The sequence below is a fragment of the Rattus rattus genome, chromosome 2 (genome assembly GCF_011064425.1).
Source record: "Rattus rattus isolate New Zealand chromosome 2, Rrattus_CSIRO_v1, whole genome shotgun sequence".
Classification (NCBI taxonomy): Eukaryota; Metazoa; Chordata; class Mammalia; order Rodentia; family Muridae; genus Rattus; species Rattus rattus.
In genome coordinates this window covers 44,813,864-44,819,911 of record NC_046155.1, presented here as the reverse complement: position 1 = coordinate 44,819,911, position 6,048 = coordinate 44,813,864, and the positions used below count along the sequence as shown (strand labels likewise).

Here is a 6,048-nt window from a genome sequence, read left to right as displayed (position 1 = left end):
ACATGCCTGTAACCGTAGCACTGAGGAGGTGGGAGCAGGAAGGTCAGAGTTCAAGGTTATCCTCAGTTATATAAGGAGTGTAGAGCCAGCCTACCGTATAGGAGGTTCTATTTAAAAATAGAATACTATTACAAAATTAGTATTTGCGGACTGGAAAGATGGCTTAGCGGTTAAGAGCACTGACTGCTCTTCCAGAGGTCCTGAGTTCAATTCCCAGCAACCACATGGCTGCTCACAACCATTTTTAACGGTATCTGATGCCCTCTTCTGGTGTGTCTGAGGACAGCAACAGTGTACTCATATACATAAAATAAATAAATCTTTAAAGAATTAGTATTTAAGCCTGGCGATGGTGGCTCACATTTTTAAATTCCAATATCTGGGAGGCAGAACCAGGTGGATCTCCAGGGTCAGGGCCAGTCTGGGCTACAGAGTGAGTTCCAAGACAACTAGGGTTACACAGAGAAACCCTGTCTCCCTCTACGGCCAACCCTCCAAAAATTACCACCACCAACAACAACAAATTAGTATTTGATCCAGACATGGTAGCAATATGCGCTGTACTCTGAGAACTTAGTAGGCAGAGACGGTAGCATCACAAATTCAAGAACAGCCTAGGCAATATCCTGACCTCCTCACCAGCAAAGCTCTACAAGGTTGGGGAAGCAGTGCTGAGATTCCTGAGGCGCGTTTTTTATGGAGACTTCAAAAAATACAAATACATGCTGTCTCCCAGGGGCCTGTGAAATGTGGGTGGTCACAGCAGGGTGCCCTCAAACCCCAGAGATGTTTGTGAAGGCACCAAGCCTCATACAGCCCCCTGGCAACAGTGGACGTGGGTGCTTGTACTGACAGCCCTACGGGTAGGGAGGATGAAGGATAATGTTGTTAATGGTGAACAAGACTAGAGAGGTTATCTCCTTGGTGGTCCATCTACATGTTTGTTCTCTAAAGAAACAATGTACCCACTGCTAGATAGCAGCGATATACTCGGAATGAGAGGGAGCCCAACTCCCACAATCCCACTGTGTCTGCTGTGAGCCTTAGCTGGAAGGACAGGCACAGTTTCCAGGTGCGGAAGATAGAAGTGAGTAGGAAAGGAAGCTACAGGGGAGTGACTCCGTAGATGTCTTCAGGGAGCAAGGTTCAAGGTTCAGACTTGAGTGCTGCAACTCCAGTGGAGATACCACTGAACTAGGAGAGACCTAAAGCAAGGATGAGCTAGGGCTGAAGATGGCTTAGAGGATAGGAGCACTGGCTGCTCTCCCAGAAGACCTGGGTTCAATTCCCAGCACCCACATGGCAGCTCACAACTGTCTGTAACTCCAGTTCCAGTGGGTTTGACACCTTTAAACAGACAAACAGGCAAGCAAGACACCAATGCATATTTAAAAAAAACTCAAAAAGGAAAGGATGAACTTCCTTGCGTGTATAAATATGTACATGAACATATGAGTACACACAACATGAACATACATACCTGTATATCACCTGGTACTTTTTTAAAAAAAAGATTTATTTATTTTATGTATGTGAGTACACTGTAGCTGTCTTCAGACACATTAGAAGAGGGCACCGGATCCCATTACAGATGGTCGTGAGCCACCATGTGATTGCTGGGATTTGAACTCAGGACCTCAGGAAGAGCAGTCAGTGCTCTTAACCACTGAGCCATCTCTCCAGCCTGTCACCTGGTACTTAAAGACATCTGAACTACTGAGGGAAGTCCAGATATCTCACCGAGGAATTTTTTCAAGAACTGCTCCCACATTGCAATCTTCTATAGGCCCTTTTTTTTATTGTTTGTTGTTTTATTTGAGACAGGATCTCTCCACATAGCCCTGTCTGTCTGTCCTAGAATTCACTATGTAGACAAGCCCAGCCTTAAATTCACAGAGATCCACCTCTGTCTTCCAAGGGCTGGAATTAAAGGTGTGCACAACAGAGCCCAACTTTTGTAGACCTCTTCAGCTTATCCAAGCCTGGGTTGTTGGAGGGAGAAGGATGCAGTAGGATGAGAAAGGGCTCACCTTCAAGATTGTTTTGCAATGGGGCTTAAGGTTTGGTCTTAGTTCTCCAGACTTAATCATGTCTGAGGCAGGCCTGATACCTTAGATGCCACGTGTCTGTCTGAGAAGGTCTGGAGCAGTAGATATATAGATTCAGAGCCCAACATTAGGTATTTTTTCTAATTCTGATCCCAAGGATTCCAAACTAATTTATTTGAAATATAGTAGAAAAACCAGGAGTTTTGGAGCCAGGATGCCTAGGGTTGAATCCTGTCATTTTCTATGTATTCATTTCCCGTATGTGGTGGTTTGAATGTGCTTGGCCCAGGAAGTGATACTATTAGGAGGTGTGGCTTTTGTTTGGAGGAAGTGTGCCACTGTGAAGGGTTGGGCTTTGAGACTTTCCTCCTAGCTGCCAGAGAGACAGTCTTCTGTTTGCCTTTGAAATAAGATGTAGGACTGTCAGCTCCTCCAGTGCCTGCCTGGGTGCTACCACGTTCCTACTGATGATAATGGACTGAACCTCTGAAACCGTAAGCTAACCTCAGTGTAATGTTGTCCTTTATAAGGCTTGCCTTGGTCATGGTGTCTGTTCACAACAATGGAATCTCTAACTAAGACACCATCCATTCATTCACTCAACAGATACTTAGTGAACAGCTATCGTATGCTAGGTGTGTATCTTGGGGCACGATGTTTAAGTCAGCTCAGCTACGTTCAATTCTTCCATCTTTCAGGTAAGAATAATATAATTACATATTACATATTACATATTACACAACATATTACACTTATGCGCACAACTGACGCTCAATAAATGCTTGAATCTTTCAATTGCAACTTTAAAAATTTATTTATTTGTTTTATGTGCATCAGTGTTTTGCCTGCGTGTATGTCTGAGTAAGGTGGTCAGATCCCTGGAACTGTAGTTACAGACAGTGGTAACCTGCTGTGTGAGTTCTGGGAATTGAACCCAGGTCCTGTGAAAAAGTAGCCAGTGCTCTTAACCTCTGAGCCATCTCTCTAGCCCTCATTTATAGCATTATAACACTGTCTTTCTTTGCTGATATTTCCCTCCAAAGGTAGCTGATCTACATCTTGGGGAATTTTGTAACCTCCCAGAGGATCACCATTTTTTAGAGGTGACATTAGCAATGGGTGAGCATGTGACTCTTCTCTGGCACAAGACGGTATAGGTTCAACGATGGAATCTCTCTCTCTCTCTCTCTCTCTCTCTCTCTCTCTCTCTCTCTCTCTCGGCTGTGAGACCTTCTGTCATGTCTTTACATGTTTAGCATGATGGCCATAGTATGTTTGACACTGCCACTGAAAAAGTTGGTGCGGATTGAGGGCAATGGCTCATCGGTTAAGGGTATATATTGCTCTTGCAGAGGATCAAAACTTGGGTCCAGCACCCACATCTCATAACCACTTATAACTCCAGGTTTAGAGAACCTGATGTCCTTTTCTGGCCTTGGTGGGCACCTGCACTGTGCAACACTCCCACCCCCACCCAGATACCCTTAATTTAAAAAAAATTAGTCATTTATTAAATGGATGAAGGGAGGAACAGGGATTCCAGTACTGTAGTGGTTACACAGGCCTCAGGTTGCTTTAGTCCACAGATATACCCATCACCTGCAGTGCCTCTGGGGCACTATGCCAGGTGCTGGGGAATATAGCATTGAGTGAAACAGACTGGGTCCCTGCCTTCATGAAGCATAGAGATGGTGGAGGAATAGAGGCTATGGTCAAAGAGACAAAGGAAGCAAATTATGCTAAGAAAGCACATACATATACACACATTTATGTATGTGTATATTATTTATGGCATTGTTTGGGGATGTTTAGGAGGTGTGGCAGTGTTGGAAAAGCTGTGTCACTGGAGCTAGACCTTGCACCATTGCTAATTCCTGCTCTTCCTGTCTTGTGCTTGTGGTAAAGGTTGTAACTCTCAGCATTGGGCTCCTGAAACTGTGCCTGCTGCTTGCTGCCCGGCCTCCCACCATGGTGGACTCTTAATCCTCTGGAACTACAGACTCAAGGAAACTCTTTTTTCTCTAAGTTGCCTTGGTCATGGTGTTTATCACAGCAACAGAAAAGTAACTAAGACAGATAGGGAGCTGGCCAAGTGTGAGTAATCACAAGGTTTTCCCAAGGTGTCTGCAGAGGGCTGCCGTAGGAGCCAGAGTGAAGACCAGGCTGGTACTGTTGCCATTGCTAGGGGAAGTCTTTCCTAGTGGCTGCTTCCAGCTCGGCACATTTAGACCTCAAGGAAAGAGGGACATGACTGGAAGATACTTTGTAACCAAGAGCATCCAGGAAAGAAGCTGCAGAAGTAAATTCTGGTCCTCTCTCAAGAGCAAGAAGACAGTGCTTTTAAGTTCAGAGACTTGGTGGCACTGAGTTCTGCAGACAACAGATGGCCGTGACCTTGGGGTGGGTGGGGTGCAAGAATAGAATGTTGAGCCCTCTCTTCTACAGTGAGCTGAGAAGGTTGGCTGGTGGTCTGGGACCTGTGATTGCATGTGGAGATGAGGGAGGCTTGTAGCTGACTCTTGGGTCTGTTTTCGTTGTTGTTTCATTTGTTTGTTTTTCAAGACAGCCCCAGCTATCCTGAAACTTGCTCTGTAGATTCGGCTGGCCTAGAACTCAGGTATCCACCTCTGCCTCCCCAGTGCTCCACCACTGCAGGGGCTGATTCCTGGATTTGTAAAACTTGCTCTGAGAATCTACCTGTTCAAGGTCTTCCTTCTCCGTGCCTGGTGCATTCAGCCTTCAGACATGAGTGGATTTCCATTTCCAGAGGATGAAAAAAAAAATGAACAGAAGCCCTGCTGAACCTGGGGGGCTGAGCAGGTCACTTCCCCCCAGCAACCCCTTGTTATTCAGGCACACACATTCATTTCCCAACTCACCCAAATCCAAACGCTCGTCCTCTCCCTCTCTGACCTCTCAGACCTACACAGACTTCCAAGCACTCCCCACAGGCCACTCCATTCTGGCTCTATTTATCCTCATCTCCCCAAAGCTCCTGCACCCCTCCTTTCTCCTCCCGACCTCCCCCTCATTCTAGCCCCGTCTCCCTCTGCCTCCACTTCACCCTATTAAGAAACAACCGCCCCACAGAAGCCTCTGCCCCTGGCGGCAGCTCCCTGAGCCCCGCCCGCCCTCCCTCCTCCTGCAACTGCTCCTCTCCCTGACAGATGCCTCAGAGCCCCGGGCCGCAGTTAAGGTGACGAGATGCAGCAATTCTTTATGAACATTTCATTCCTGCTCGCTACACGACGTAAATTAGATGGTGTGTTACATTCGGGCAATAAGAGAGATATGTCACCACGACGCTGGCCCATTGGATGGAGAGGGTAATCCTGCCGTGAATTTCATTACTGCTTTTATATAGACAGAATTAGCTCGGTGACAGCGAGCCTGATTGTCTTTCACTAGGGGTTTGGCGAAGAGCTGAAAGGATTTCACCCTGATGTGCACACTACTGAGTGACCCTGCTCACCAGCGGCTCGGCTGATTGCTTTGCACCTTGCAGACTCCGCGACTGGCTCGGCCTCTTGCGGGCCTCGCTCCCTCCGGGTCTCCAGCCCACCCCGCCCCTGCCTGGCTTTCTCTGGAAGCCAAAGCCGAGAGACCTAACAGAGATGTCACAAAGGTCATGAAGGGATGTGTCTGTGGGGAGAAGCAGGGCGGCAGAGCTAAAACCAAACCAAAACAAACAAACAAAAAAAATCCTTCTGGAACTAGGCTTTCCTGACCGGGTGCTGGGGTCACTCACTCCCACCTCGCCCCCCTCACCCGGAATGAAAAAAGAAAGCCCTTGTCCCTCTAGGCAGGAGGTGGTATACCCTCTTAGGTGTCCCAGCAGAGCCTTTCATTGGGTTCCTGTGCGGTGGCCTCCTGTGTTTCTGGAGTGGAATCCCTTTCTTCCACTTTCTCTTCATATCTGCTTGTCTCCCCAACCCTATATTCAGCAGAGACTTCTTCAATTCTTAGTAGGGTCTAGATGGCCCTGAACCAGCAGCCTTCT

At 47.2% G+C, this 6,048-nt stretch overlaps 1 long non-coding RNA gene across 1 annotated transcript; it reads left to right on the top strand.

The window, feature by feature from the left end:
* Positions 1-4,692: 4,692 nt before the first annotated feature.
* Positions 4,693-5,732, top strand: LOC116891224. The gene is made up of 3 exons (XR_004386822.1): positions 4,693-4,868; positions 5,216-5,374; positions 5,457-5,732. It is a non-coding gene; the product is annotated as an uncharacterized LOC116891224 (long non-coding RNA).
* The last annotated feature ends 316 nt before the right edge of the window (positions 5,733-6,048 follow it).